Below are 14516 nucleotides of genomic sequence, written 5' to 3'. Positions count from 1 at the left end.
TTAGATGGGATCCTTTTACCTGGGTCTCGGCATGGGGTACATGGCTGGGAAGCTGAAACCCTTTAATCTCAATATCTGTCTGCACTGCAAATAGATCTAATAGGTATATAAAGTCTGCCTGTTTACGCATAGAAAGGTGAAGGATGCCTCCAGCTGTGTCAGGATGTATCAACACCATAGAGAGGCCGCAGAAGATTGGGGATATTTTCCCATTAGAGCTTTTTCAAATATGTAAGTTTTATAATCTTTTTATTTCATCATTTGCCACCCAGTGGGGGAGAATTGATCTCTGTGCATAAATGTGCCTGTTGCCAGCCGTGCTGGGAAGGGGGTGTGCAGAGATGCAGGCTGGAGGGCGGTGGGGAGAGCGGGCTCCTTTATTGCAAGCCCGGAGCAGCTTTTGATGTGTAAAATCACAGGCACTGGCTTTAATTTGCACATCCCACGTTGGTGCAATCAGGACCGCAGCGAGTGATGAGACACTGTTGTAATTAAGATCAGCCTTGGATCCGAGGTGCCGCGTGCGGCTGCGGTCACGCAGATGGCCATCGCGTTGGGAAAAGGCTCGTCCCTGCCCAATGACTTCAGGGCGCTGCTGCCCCCCGCCCATCCAAGCCCACGTGAAAAATAATACAGGTTTTTGAGGTCTGCAGGCTGGTGAGGAGAAGACAGCAGCAGCGGGGTGACCCTGTGGCCATGGGCACGTGGCACCGAGCCACCCGGCAGAAACCTGGGGTTGGGATGCCTGGCAGGTGCCCCAGGGATACTGGTGCCCCCGGGGGACCGGCCGCCTGAAGGGGTTATTTGAAGCTGCGTGGGGTTATGTCAGGACAGTCCGTCCTTCGTTGCGTGGCTACCCAGTCCCCTGTCCCTTCAAATTGACATGAGTCACAACAACAATGCTTTGCACCCGTGTTCTTCAAGGGAATGTTAAGAGTCACCCAAATATTATTTATTATCTGCAGCCTTGCGCATAAAGCATCACCTCTGACCAAGTGACTGCTGCGCTGCTGGTGCCATCAGTCACTGCAGGCACCTCCAAGGCTTCTTGCTGCTCCCGGTCAGAGCCGGCAACGAGGACTCCTAGTTAGGGACATGCTTGTTCACAGGCGATGCTCAGCCAAGACTGGTGTTCCCCCCCCCCCCCCGCCAAGCCTCGGTTTTGGGGGACACTGTGCAGAATGAGGAGCTGCTTTCCCTGGTGCTTCCTGTTGTGGTTTAACCCCAGCCGGCAACTGAGCACCACCCAGCCGCTTGCTTCCTCCCCCCCGCCCTACCCCGGTGGGATGGGGGAGAGAATCGGAAGGGTAGAAGTGAGAGAACTCGTGGGCTGAGATAAAGACAGTGTAATAATTGAAATAATAATAAAAGAACAGACAAAGCAAGTGATGCCCAATGCAATTGCTCACCACCCGCCGACCGATGCCCAGCCAGTCCCCGAGCAGCGGCCCCCCCGGCCAGCTTTCCCCAGTTTCTGTACTGAGCATGACGTCCCATGGTGTGGAATGTCCCTTTGGCCAGTTGGGGTCAGCTGTCCTGGCTGTGCCCCCTCCCAGCTTCTTGTGCACCTCCTCGCTGGCAGAGCACGGGAAGCTGGAAAGTCCTTGACTTAATATAAGCACTGCTTAGCAACAACTAAAACATGGGTGTCTTATCAACATTATTCTCATGCTAAATCCAAAACACAGCACTGTAAATGTGTTTTGGTAAATGCTAAAGCCAAAACTTTAGGAAGGAAATTAACTCTATCCCAGCCGAAACCAGGACACTTCCCTGAAGCCCCCTGACTTCAACCCCACTTGCAGGAGCCTGGAGCTGATCCTGAGCACACAAAATGCCTGTGCTTAATGAAGCGCCCTCGCCGCAGCCTGCCAGGTCACTGTGCAGCCCACAGCTGGCACATGGCTTCCCTCTCCCTCTGGTACAAGGTCCTGAGCTGCCGTAAGCACAGCAGGGTCTAGAAAACCGGAAGATTTGGGCAAGATGGAAGATTTTCCAAATGGGCAAATTGTTGGTAACATTTCAGCCAGGGACACTTCCAGACTTGGTTTGGTTTGGATCCAACTGGCCAACCCCTTGTTGTGAAATACTCCAAAGCTGGTGGGACCTTCTGGGGATGTTTCCAAAGCCGCCCCGTGGTGAGTGCTAGGGAGACAGAAGTTCCCATTACTGCAGGTGAGATGTGGGGTTTGGATCTTGTTTTTCTCTGAACTACCTGGGTAGGACCTAGACGACAGTCCTCTCATCCTTCCATCCGCGGGGTGCCCGTGTCACAGGGACGGGTAGTGTGGGAACAGCAGCCAAAAGCCCCTCGCGCCACTGACTGCAAAGCACGGTTATGTGCTGCTGCCGGTGACCCGGCGCTCACCTCCCTTTGCTGCCCCTGCCTCAGTTTCCCCATTGGTAAAACAGGACCTGTGTGAGGTTCCTGCGCTATGAAAATGCGCCTGATAGCAGCCATGGAGTAAAAGAGACGTGTCTCCTGGATGTGCGGGTTTTCCCCTGTGTCGTGCCACGTGAGTGAGAGCAGTTGCGTGCCGACTGCCAGCTCCTGATGTCTTACACAGCCCTGGCAGCGTGCGGGCTCTGGAGAGGGTGCTGAGTATCTGCCCTGTGGAGCTGCAGTCCTGGCGGGGCAGGAAAGGCAATTCACCTGCCAGCAGCAGGGAAGAGCTGTGTTACAAACAGCAACCTGCCTCCTAGCAAGGAGGCAAAAATACCCCATCAGCTTGCACTTGCCTGGGATGAAGCTGTGCACGACCGGCCCAGGGCAAAGCCTGGAAGCAGCTGGGAGGGGGTGAGCAAGGGCAAAGAAAACTGGTAGTACATACACAAACCGTAGCCTGTACCCGCGTTTCTGTTGGGTAAAACATTGCAGAAGCTCTGCTCTCAGCCTGTCCTTCGATGTGGCAGAGCCGCAGGCGCGAGCAGTGGTTGGGGGACCCGGAGCGGCAGGGGTGGTTTGCAGGAGGGGATGTCAGCTCACTGCCGGAGGGATGCAGGGGTCCTTGGTGAGTGGAGGGGTTGGCGTGGTCATGATTAATACCAGTTCTCACTGAAAGCAGAGTCATCCTGGTAGCCACAGGAAAATGCCCTGGACTAGGCAGAGCAGGTTAAATTATTCATTTTAGTTAGTTTGTTTTAATAATTAAAGAATTTTTGTCATGTTTTGCAAATTGTCCAATACTTTGTGGTGATGCAGAGCTCTTTTTTTTTTTTTTTTTTTTTTTTTTTTTTTTTTTTTAATCTGCCGCTGTTCAGTGGGTAATTTCTTCCATTTCGTGCAGCCTGTGGGGTGCTCCTGAAGTACTTCTGCAAAGTTCCTGGTGTTTGCACCTGAGGGCTGGTCACCTGAGACCTGCAATATTATTGCTTCCTTTGATTTAACAGCCTTGCTCGTGAACAGAAAGCTCCTTTTTTTTTTTTTCTCTTTTCACCAGTTGCCCACAGCATCAATAATTGTTCAAGACACTCATACAGCTAATAGAAAGAGCCTGTCAACAAGAAAAGCTCATTGTAATACCGCTGTTTTGAAGATATTGGGGGGAAGCAGCAAAGCCAACCAGGTAGTAACTGTGCTGTTCCTGTAGTCACACAGATCCAGGGACAGGAGACATCAGTGGGGCTTAATTCTCTCCCGAATGGATGCTCTATTTCACACCCCAGCACAGCTTCTGATTTATGGATTTCTTAACATCACAATATTTCCATTGCTAAAAGCTAAATGGGAAGATGCAGCTAAGACCTGATCTAAAAGCTGCTGAGGTAAATACAGGGACTGCGGCTGTTGTTAGCAGCCCACGGACCAGTCCTAGCCCAGAGCACAGTGATAGCAGCGTTTGAATTCCCGGTTTGCGGAGGACTAGAGAATTTCTGCAGTCTCTTGAAAGGGATATTGGGCCATGCTGTGAGCATATTTAAACAGGCAGTCTGTGTTATCTGAGGTCATCTTGAGAACCAAGCCTACCTAGCTGGGGGGAAGCGTGATGCTACAAGGGGGAGGAAGGAAACCACTGGTCTCCGAGCTAATGAGCGGAGGAGATACGTGCAGCTGAGCTGACTTATCAAGGTAAAATGTTGTTGGCTGCTGTAAATGGGGAAACAGTTAAGCCGTGCTGGAGGTTGAACTCTGAAGCCTGGGATGGAGGCTGAGAGCTGTGAGTGAGGGCGTGGACGGGCCAAGGCAAACTCCGGTGTTACCGGTCATGCTGCAGAGAGAAAGTCAGGTCTGGAGTCCATCCTGGAGAAGACGCTGTCCTAAGAAAAGATCCAATAGATGGAGTTAGCGAGAGATTTGTTTTGATGTATAGCAGTCTGTTCAGCTGCCAGACGTGGTTTGTTTAATGACTGAAACCAAAAGAGTAGGAGCTCATCTCGGTGGGTGCTAAGACAGTTGGGAGAGACTATAGATTAACGCCATTGTGTTCTCAATGCGTCGCTGATTTTCCCTGCGTACCATAAGCACATGTGCCGTTTGGGTCCAATGAGATGGACAGGCTCGTTAAGCAAAACCAGGACCTCTAAAGTCACCCCCTAGGAGAGCCTTGCTGTGTATTCTCTTTGGTAAAGAGCAATTTGTACGTCTTTTAAAAGAATTCATCATTTTCTTGCTCATCTTGGTACCAATCCAGCTGGAGGACGGGAGTGTTTGGAAGTTCTCTGCAGTCTGCTCGGGTGATGTCAACAGCCTCACATCGGATACTTGGGAGACTTGGCGATTTTAATTAAATGTCCAAACATCTGCATGCTGAGGTGAACCAAACCCCCGGAGAGCCTGTCTTGCAGAGCCCTGAGTGTCCCAGCTCCCATGGCGGAGAGGGCTCAGGGAGGCTCCTGATGTGGGATTCCCCTTGGGCAAGGGACAGCAGCTGCCCTCCCTGCCCACCCTCCTGCTGTGTGGATGAGACAAGGTGGAGGAATGTGGGGAGGGGAGGGTTGAGGCACTCTCTGTTCCCTCCGTCCATCTCCAGCAGATGTTTCCTGAGGAGCACTGTCCAGCTGGCTCTGCTCACAGCAGCCCCCCGGCTGCTTTGGACACCACCGAGTCTTGTGCAAAATCATCCAGGAAACCACGGACATTCCCGTGTCCTGTGCCCAGAAAACCCTGAATTCGCAGTCTTGGCTTTGATTTTCCTTCATACAGAGAGGATGTGATTTCAGGGGTGAGGCAACCTCTCACCGTGATTTATTGCGCTGTGTTGAGCAGGGAAACCTCTTCCCTAGATACGTGTGGACGGCGGCCGGGTACACGGGGAGGAGAGTTCTCCTGGGCTTACAAATGCTGTAAGAACTGTACCTGGTGACATTTAGTTTAACCCTGTCACACCAGATCTGAGGTTAGATTTGATCCAGTCGTACCTGCGGGCGTGCTCAGAGCACACCAGCGGGTGATGCTGGTGGGGAGGAGGTGTGCCGGGGGACGTGCTCCCTGGCTCTGGGTGCCCGCCGGGCTCCAGCACAGAGGGGAGCCGGCATCCAGGAGAAACGCCTGCCTGGGGTTTTGTGTGAACTTTGAACACTGCAGATCATCAAGTGCAGCTGCTTCAAGGGCAGTGGGTGGCAGGTCTCGTGGTCTCCAGTTGCTCCATCTCTCACACTGGAGTTGGGCTTTTTCCTCCACCCTACTTGGCCACTGTCCGTCCTACCTGGACTCATGGGTCAAGGCCATACTCTGGTTCGTGCTGCGTAAATGGAGCAGGAGCGAGCCCGTGAATTAACCCAACAGCCACCACGCTCCATCACGCAGACAAAGCTGGGCACAGCCCGGGTACCAGCAGCACAGATGCTCTAAAGTGGATTTTAAAGCACATCCAAACTCTGCTGCTGGTATTTATGTGCCATACGTTGCAATGGTAATTACTTATTTTGCTTCTCAATGGAACAGAGTATTGGGGTTGTTTAAATCCCCCCGGTGATGTTATTGGCCTCTGGGCCCACCAGAGGACTAGAACTCGTCGCACTTTTACTTTTAATGCAAGCGCTGGCACTTTCCTTTGTAGTGAGCAGGGCTGGGGGTATTCAGGGAGAGCCGGAGTCCCAAGTTTGCTGTTCAGCACAGGATCTGGCCGGTGGCATCTGGCACCGAGACACGGTGCTGCCAGGGAAGAGCCTCCTGCGCCCACCGCAAACAGCCTCCAACCACACCCACGCAAAAGGAGCAGGGTTTCTTTCATAAACCATGCTAAGCAACGAGTTACATGGTTTAGAGCTATTTTTGCAGCAAGATAAAAGAATGCTAATTCGGTCATTTACCTAACTTCCCATCACAGTTCAACAGACTATTACACGCCAGGACTTTCTTCTTCTCCTTCTTAAATAACTCATTGATGAAAAAGGATGCTTCACCGCAACAGGCAGCATTATAGAATCATAGAATCATAGAATTATTAAGGTTGGAAAAGACCTCTAAGATCATCGAGTCCAACCGTCGACCCAACACCACCATGCCCACTAAACCATGTCCCTAAGCGCCTCATCTACACATCTTTTAAATACCTCCAGGGATGGGGACTCAACCACTTCCCTGGGCAGCCTGTTCCAATGTTTCACCACTCTTTCAGTAAAGAAAGTTTTCCTCATGCTAGGGAAAAAAAAAACCTAGGGCTGATTTAAAAACAAAAAACTATTCCCGTTGAAACTCCTTTTTGGTAGTCATGTCGAGTTTCAATTACACACAAATTTTTTGCGTCGTTCGTTGCTTTCGAGTGGAAATTTTCAGGATGTGCTGAAAAAATGCCAGTGATTGAAGGCCTCCCTAAATCCCTGGTATATTAAATCTCCACCAAGAAAAATACACATTTTTGCTGGAAATACAGAATAAACTGTACCTTGTTTATATGTTTTGTCACCTTTTTTTACTCTGAAAAGAAACCTAAACCAGCTGTAGTAAACATTGTTCTGCACTGCGCTGTTCTGCCTGCCTTCTATGGGTAGGAATTGGTTCTTTGATCTTCAGTTCAAAGAGGTTGAAAAGGCTGTTTCTGTGGTCTGCAGAGAATTTCCTTCTGCTTCTACATCTCTTGATTAACTCTGTGTTTATGGGAAGGCTCTCGGTATCCATCCAACCAAAGAGATGCTTACACCTTGCGTAACATCTACCGCAGACTGGATGAAATTTGCTTCCAAATCACGACAGCCTTCTTCCGTGCCCACCTTGCCCAGTGGAGGATGTCACCCCCCAACACCCAGGAGAGCAGTAACGCGGGCAGAGCCCTGCAAACGAGCGTTTGAGGCTACAGGCAAGACCCGATCACGTCTGACAAGACCTGCAGGCAGCCAAGCTGGCATCCAGTTGCTGGCTGGGAAGCAAGCCGCGCCGGAGCGGAGGTGCTCTCTCCGCTGGATCTTTAATGACCTGGATGTCCCAGGTCCAATGTCATCCAGTGGTGTGATCTGTCCCTTGCCAAGGGACCTGCTGTCTTCACGACTTGTAGGTTGTAGCCTTTCGCAACGCCGCTGTTGTTAACCTAATCGAACATTTAAAGCAAGGGGGAGGGAGAGGAAATCATTAGCAGCTGCATTAACTTCTACCCTGGATTCTGCGCACAGCGCTCGCTCGAATTAAATAGCTGTTTGGATTCAAGCGACTCCTCCGGCGTGAGCTAATGAAACCGGTCCCACGGTTCAGCAGCGGCGGCGGCAACCAAAATCCTGGTTCTAATCCAAACTGCAGTTTTTTCTCCTAATGAATTAATCAGCTGATTACCTGCGTGCGATAGCTCATTAGAGAGGTGCGTGGCAACCTTTGGAAGGAAGTTATTGGCTTTGTGTGGCCCGGAGGCCGTTACATTGCAGGAGCGTGCTCCTCGGAGTATTGCGGCACCATATGTGTTGCTCTAATTAATGGGCGTTGTTCCTGGGGTCGTTTGATCTCAGGAAAATTACTGTAAAAATTTGAATACTCTAAACCTTCGAAAACTTGGAAGAAAAACTCAAACAGCCAAAAGCAATTTCCCTTTAATCTAGCTTGTAGTGGCAGTGATTTTTTTTTTTTTTTTTTTTTTTGTGTGATTTTAAGAGCTTCCACCCTATTTAGTGGGAGCTGTAGAGATAAAGCGAAGTGTAATTTGGAAATTAGTTCCGGATGTTTGAGTTGTAGCTTTATTTTAGTAATCTGGGTCATTAATTTTGTTGAATAGTGTGTTTGGATTTTCTTCCCCTGCATGTGTGAAGCACGACTGCACCCAGGGTATAAAAGGACCTGCAGGAAAGGGAGCTTTCAAATTCCTCTCCCCCCTGGGTGACCCTACAAAAACAAAGCCCGTTTCTCTGTGGTTATCTGGTGTGGACGGCAGGAGATGAGCGGTGGAGATGAGCTGGGGTGTTCTGTGCTCCTGCTGCAGCCGGGGCCGCTGGGGACGGCAGGGAGGGACCTCACCGGGGCTGCCCCCGCCGGAAAGCCAAGGGCCGGGTTCAGGTCAGGGTGAGGGTTTAGGCTCTCAGCCGTGACAGTAGCCTGTTTAAACGAATAAAAGCAACTGGTAGCTTGATTAATGAGCGAAGGTGCAGTTTGCTAAAGCTTTTCAAGGAATATTAATGAAAGGGATCTTTTGAGTGAAAAAACATGCTTCTGCTCCAGCCTTGGATGGCCCTGAAAATTTGGAAATTGGGTTATACCGGCATCCTCTCCGTGCATGTTGCACATCCAAAGAGTCTCCGGAGGTGTGTTGCAAGTCACTGAGAGCGTGGCTCCTCGCTGCAAAGAGGTGTCTGGAGCGACGCCGGTGGCCGTGGCACGGAGCAGGGAGAGGTGCCCGCGGGTGTCACAGCCGACAGCCCTTAGGCAGAGTGTTGTGGGTGCTGTTTGCACCCCTGTCAACAAGGGCATGAATTTAAACCCAGTTTCCTCCTCCAGCATTGATGAGATGGCGATGGAGCCGGTCTGGGAGCCTGCAGAGGAGCCAGGGACTGGGGGTAGTTCTCTGCTCTTCTCTCCTCTTGGCGATGTGTCGGATAAAACAACATCCTTGAGCAAAGGGGGTGTTACAAACTCTGCAGGATTAAGGCTGGTTTTTCCCTGTATGTTTACGCAACATCAAGAAAAAAGAAAAAGACCCTGTTTTTTGGGGGCTAAGCTTTAGAAATACGGTCATTATAATAATACAAGAGCAGGTAGAAGCACGGAACTGGCTTGGGTAGAGTTTTTCTGCTTATCCTGATTTCTGTTTTGCCGTTTATCCTGTTTATCCTCTCCTTGTTATCCTGAACTAGTTTGTCTTCTTGTAAATGCCAACCTACAACCCTTAAAAAGAAACCATCAGGAAGAATACTTGCTGACTGTGTCTTTTTTTTCGTCTGTGGCAGCTGAATAAGCCCATCAGCTTATATAATATTAATATTTGTAAAAGCAAACGTACAGAGCTCATAAATCTTCCATAAAAGAGGGACAATATCTACATCTATTTTAAAATGAAGCAGGTAAGTAGGTTCTAGGACAAAAGGGTATTGATACAAAGGAAGTGGATAGATGAAAGAAATGAAATTGCCATTTTAATCTGAAAATTGGCTCTGCATAAGTGATATCAGAGGCTTCACTGCTGCTGGAGCCAGCGTTTTGCTCTGGGCCATCACTTGGCCCTGGAGAGCCCCAGACCCTGGCTGCTGCCACAGCAGCATCGCTCCCTGGTATTCCCTTCAAATGGCTTAAGGAGTAAAAAAAGCCCAAAATTGAAGCAGGGCTTGTTTGCAGGGGAGAAGAGGACTTAATTAGCATTTTTCCTAACTTTGTGCTTTCTCCAAAAGAAAAAAAATTACGTGCAAAAAAAATCCTCCAGTTTTAGATTCTGCTTATCATTTTTTAAGGCAAGAAGCAGGCTTTTCCCCATTATGCTATGCCACAGCAGTATGGGAACCCAGACAAGAAAAAATAATACAGCTTATTTTTAGCCAACGAAGTGAGCAATCGGTCTCCAAACACGCACACGGAGCAGCTCCGTGGAGGAATGATGCTGCTGCGTCACCGTTAACACAGTCCCTTTTCAAAGGAAAACTCTGCTTTGAAGCATTTCCTTTAAGACATCTTTTATTGGGTACCACCTGCAGTGGGGTGGGAGGGGTAAGATCGAACTGTTTAAAGGTTGTAGGGATACAAGGGAGGGAAAAGCTTCCCACCCCCAATTTTTCTTTATTTCTTGAGTTGTGTTGTCTGTGGATGGCTGGTCCCATGAGACCAGAGGGGACGGGGCATGGGCAGCACCCAGGGAGCCTCCCTTCCTGGTGCCTTGGTCCCAAGAGGTGAACACGTTGCGATGGCATTTCCCTGCTGCCTGGGACACGGCATGAGTCCCGCCGTCCCACGTGGGGCAGGGTGGGATCTCCAGCCCCACGCAGGGATGGTGTTTTGTCAATAAACATCCCGGCTGTGGTTTTTAAGGGGTATGTATGTGCTTCTGCTCAGCGCTGAGCAGCCTGAGGGCTCTTGCTGGAAGCTGTGTTTATCCGGCGCGGTGGAGGGGCGGTGCAGATGGATGGACGTCTTTGGACGTTTTTGCCAGGCATGCAGTTCTTCCTTTTTTTCTTTTCTCTTTCTTTTTTTTCCTGGCCCTGAGCACAACGGGAAGCCTTTCATTCTGCATTGCTCGGTGGCGGAGCTGGATCAGAAGATTCATCATGGACTTGGCTCGGTCCCTCCAGCTTTCCCCAGCCCCATCTTTGCTAACTCCCAGCACCGGGGCAGAAGTCCACTTTTGGGGAAGAAGGGTCCACTTTTGGTGATGGCAGTGAAACACGTCGGCTGGGTCCGGCCCGGCAGCCCCCGTGGTTGGGGTAAAGCACAGCAGGGGATGGACCGCCCCAAAGAGTTCCCGGTGTGAGCAGACAGGACCAGTAGATGGAAGACCAGGAAATACCATTAAAGTATTTTATAGATTAGGAATTGGGGGCTAGAGACACAACGAGGTGATTCCCACAAAAACTGAGCTGGGATCCCGCGAGCCCCAGACCGAGGTACATACCCCAGGCCATGGCATGAGCTATGTAGTGAAGCCGTGCTCGTTCCCAGCTCGTCTCGGAGCTGGAAGATGGTCAGACGTGGGCTCAATCTGAATTTTTTAGTGAAGCAATTTTTTTTCCTCTTAAAATAGGGAGTTGCTGAAGCTGAATCTTCTCATGGGATTAGGTCAATTTATTTAATGCAGCACATTTTTAAGGAAAAGTTCTTATCATGCCAACTCAGGCAAGAAATATGTTCAAAGAATTTTAGCATTCGGCTCGAACCACTATTTCATTTAAACATTTTAAGCTAATGAAAGTTGGAGAAAAAAAGGGTTTTTTAATTTTAAAAAAAAAAAGTGGCATTAAGAAGGGAACATGTTGAAGTTATCTCAGTGGAAAATGTTTTCATGTTTTTCTTTTATGGAAGTTCATAAGTTTAGTTTTTGTCATAATTAAGGACAAGAAAATATCTGAAAAGCTTTCACGGGGCACACAGATAATTAGCCAGACAATTCCTGCTGGTCTTTCTCATCTCCAAGTCCAGCTGCATTTTCCCTAATGAAATTTTCTGCTACAGCAAAGGTGGAATGTGAAAGTTCAATATTATGGATCGGCTTTGCTCACAAGAAGAGAGGAAACCAGCCAGAACCCACACACTGGAAAAGAGATGAATGAGAGCGGTATCACAGAGGTCTATAAAATCATGGGGAACCTGAGTAAGGCATGACAAACATGATGGTCTAGATGAAAAATCACATGCAGGAACATCAATGCTTGCAAGGTAGATCAGGTGAAGGACTTGTGATATCTGCCCGTCCCTTCTGTCTTTTCTTTCGGGAGCTCCCCGTTTGCTCTGGGGTATCCACTTGTGTTTGTGCTTTTTCTGTCCCTTTGGGTTAAGGAAGAGAGGAGGTCAGCAGGATCTTTGCTGGATCTCCCCGTGCCTTTGCTTTCCCCAGCCTTTTGCTGCCACCTCCTTCTCCAGGAGGGCCCGAGCAAAGCTGAGCTGCGTACATCGGTGTAGCAGTGGCTCCGCTGTCATTAGAGGATAAATGACACTGTCTCCATGGCCGGGGAAAAAACTAAATTAAACCCCACCATCCTCGGCAATTGATGGGCCGGCTGCCGAGCCCTGTGTCACAGCTGATTTCTCATGAACAATCAGGGGCAAATTGTATCTCTAATTTCTGTCACAAATGTTTTTGCTATGCAAAGGGACAAATAGGAGCAGGGAGAAGAAGAGAGAGCGCTTGGCCTGGCCTTCAGCCTGATGGTGAGGGAAGGCTGTGACGATGCTAACGCGCTCCTAGCAAGGTGGTGGCTAATGGAGTTGCATTAAGCAACAAGAAATGGCCAGATAAGCTGCTTTATCTGGCTATAATAACACACCCTCCCACTAAAATAAGGCAACTGTGAAGGAGGGTGAGGAGGGAAGTGAACTGCCGGTGAGAAACCCGGCACAGGAGACCATGCTCCCCAATGGAGAGCCACACCAAGCGTGGGGAGATCCGTCGTAAAGCTCTGTAAGTGTGAAATTGTTTAATTGGGCTTGCCAGAGAGGGGCTGGGGATGCTGTGGCATTCGAGGTGGCCGCTGTGGGTGACACTGAGCTGAGACATTCAGATTGTAGCAATAAGCAGGTACCGACTTTTGGCACTAATCTGACTACAATAAATTTGAGGCGTATTGACCGCAGTGGAAGTTTAGATCAATATCAGTCTTCAAGAGGCTCAATAGCTCAGTGTTTCTTTGATACAGATAAAGAAAATAGAGGGTAGGTGTTTCTGGCATTCCCTGCATACAGTATTATTATTCTTCGCTGATCCTTCTGCCGAGGTAGGGCAGGGGAGCGAGAAGGAAGGTAAGAAAGGATTTAGAAAGATAATTCACAAGATACTTAAAAAGCAGTTGTAGGAATGAGATTTATGGCATTTTTTTCATCAGTTTTAGGCTGAAAAGAGGAAGCGAAAGATCTTCATAAAAACGTATTGTCCTTTGAAAGACAAATTCCTACCAAATAGTGGCCTTGGGCTTAATGCGGTGCCCATGGCAGGGGGATCGCTGGCTCGTGGCCGTGTTTGCTTAGGCTTTGGCGAAGAGGGACGTGCGGGTGTTTCACAGGTCCCCGATGCTTTCTGGGGGTAGAGATACTCATGCCTGGCTCTAAATGCTTTAAGGCAGCTGGCGGCGAGATGGTTAAACCAGGGCATGTGGAAATGCTGGAGAGGAGGGCACAGAGAGAAAAGCCATTTATTTCTCTTCTTGAATAAATCAGTCGGTCCTGTTGGGGGCTGCGAGTGACTGAGGTTTCAGCTTCACCATCAAGCCAGTCCTGGCATTTCTGGTTCTGCTGGGGTGAGCACAACTCTGCTGATTTATCCCCTTGAACAAATAATCCAAAGTTAAGAAACCTGATGTTCTTACAGTGGGTTTTTTTTTTAAAAATCCATTTATGTATTTTTTTTTTTTTTTTTAAATGACGAGGTCCATCAATCACCCGGAGCGACTTTTTGATGTTGGCCAAATTTTAGGGGAAGGCTGTTGCAGGGTTTTCCTCTGCTCCCTGTCCCCGTGCCCCTCCCTGTCGTGGTAGGAGGGTGATGGCACCACTGGGAAACCGCCAGGAGACTCTCTGTCAGAGACTTCATGGTTGGGTTTGTTTCCAGTCAAAATCCTGAAGTTGTGAAGGTCGAGGTAAAACAAGCCACCCTCAAGCCATCGGGGTGCATTGAGGGGACTTGGACTGCAGGGTTGTCCTCGTCCCCATGTCCCGGCTCGTCTCCATCAGGTGAAGGGAGCCTCTGCCAAGCTGTTGTCATCCTTAATGCATTGTCGTCCCAAAGCTCAGCCACCCTGGCAATGCCTGGACTGGAAAGCAGCAGGAGGTCGCAGCGGGTTGATTAATGTCGCAGCGGTTTGATGGCATTGCAGCAGGTTGGCTGAAGGGACCCGGGAGAGTGGGCATAGCCCGCTCGTGCCGGCATGGGGACACGGGGGGACTTGCAGAGGGCGCTTGGCCACGGAGGTGTTCCCCGCGCCGGCAGGGAGGAGGAAAGGTCCCCTCCTCTCACCCCTCGTGGGAAGCTGTGACCTTACTGTGGCGCCCACGGGGGACAGCAGAAAGTTTAAAGCACAGCACATACGGTCGGAGAGGTGCGACCGAGACAAAGTTGGGCAAAACCCAGCTGCTCTGCAGCCTCGGCCGGAGGTCAGCGAGGTTCCTCCATCGGACCCGGGGACCCTCCCCAAGGCCCCCGTGGGCTCCCACCGGGGGTGAGGTCCCAGTGGAGGCGGCAGTGCCCGGCCCTCGTGACAGGCAGTTTTGTTCCCTTCTCCTTGCACTCAGCTCTGCAACAGTTTTCCCTAAGAGCTGCCCGTGTCCGAGGGGAGAATCAAAGGCGCCTGTGTGACCCTCGGGTTGGGGCTGCGCTGCCGCCGCTGTCAAAGGTGGTCTGCAGCCCGGTGGGAAGATTAGATGTCGCCCTTGGAATGCGTGAAGGTCGCCGGATCCCATTACTGAAGTGATGTGTACGGATCCATCCTGACACGTCCATTTGTTAGCAGAGACCACGCAGTTCGATGGG

General features: G+C 50.1%; 1 protein-coding gene across 1 annotated transcript in view; it reads left to right on the top strand.

Annotated features, from left to right (window-relative positions):
• Nucleotides 1-14516, top strand: part of MMP17 (matrix metallopeptidase 17) — a 68198-nt gene that overhangs the window by 28910 nt on the left and 24772 nt on the right. The gene's annotated exons all lie outside the window — the stretch shown is intronic.

Source organism: Aptenodytes patagonicus, chromosome 15 (assembly GCF_965638725.1).
Source record: "Aptenodytes patagonicus chromosome 15, bAptPat1.pri.cur, whole genome shotgun sequence".
Classification (NCBI taxonomy): Eukaryota; Metazoa; Chordata; class Aves; order Sphenisciformes; family Spheniscidae; genus Aptenodytes; species Aptenodytes patagonicus.
The sequence above is the reverse complement of the archived record's forward strand: the minus strand, read 5'-3'. Positions and strand labels throughout refer to the sequence as shown.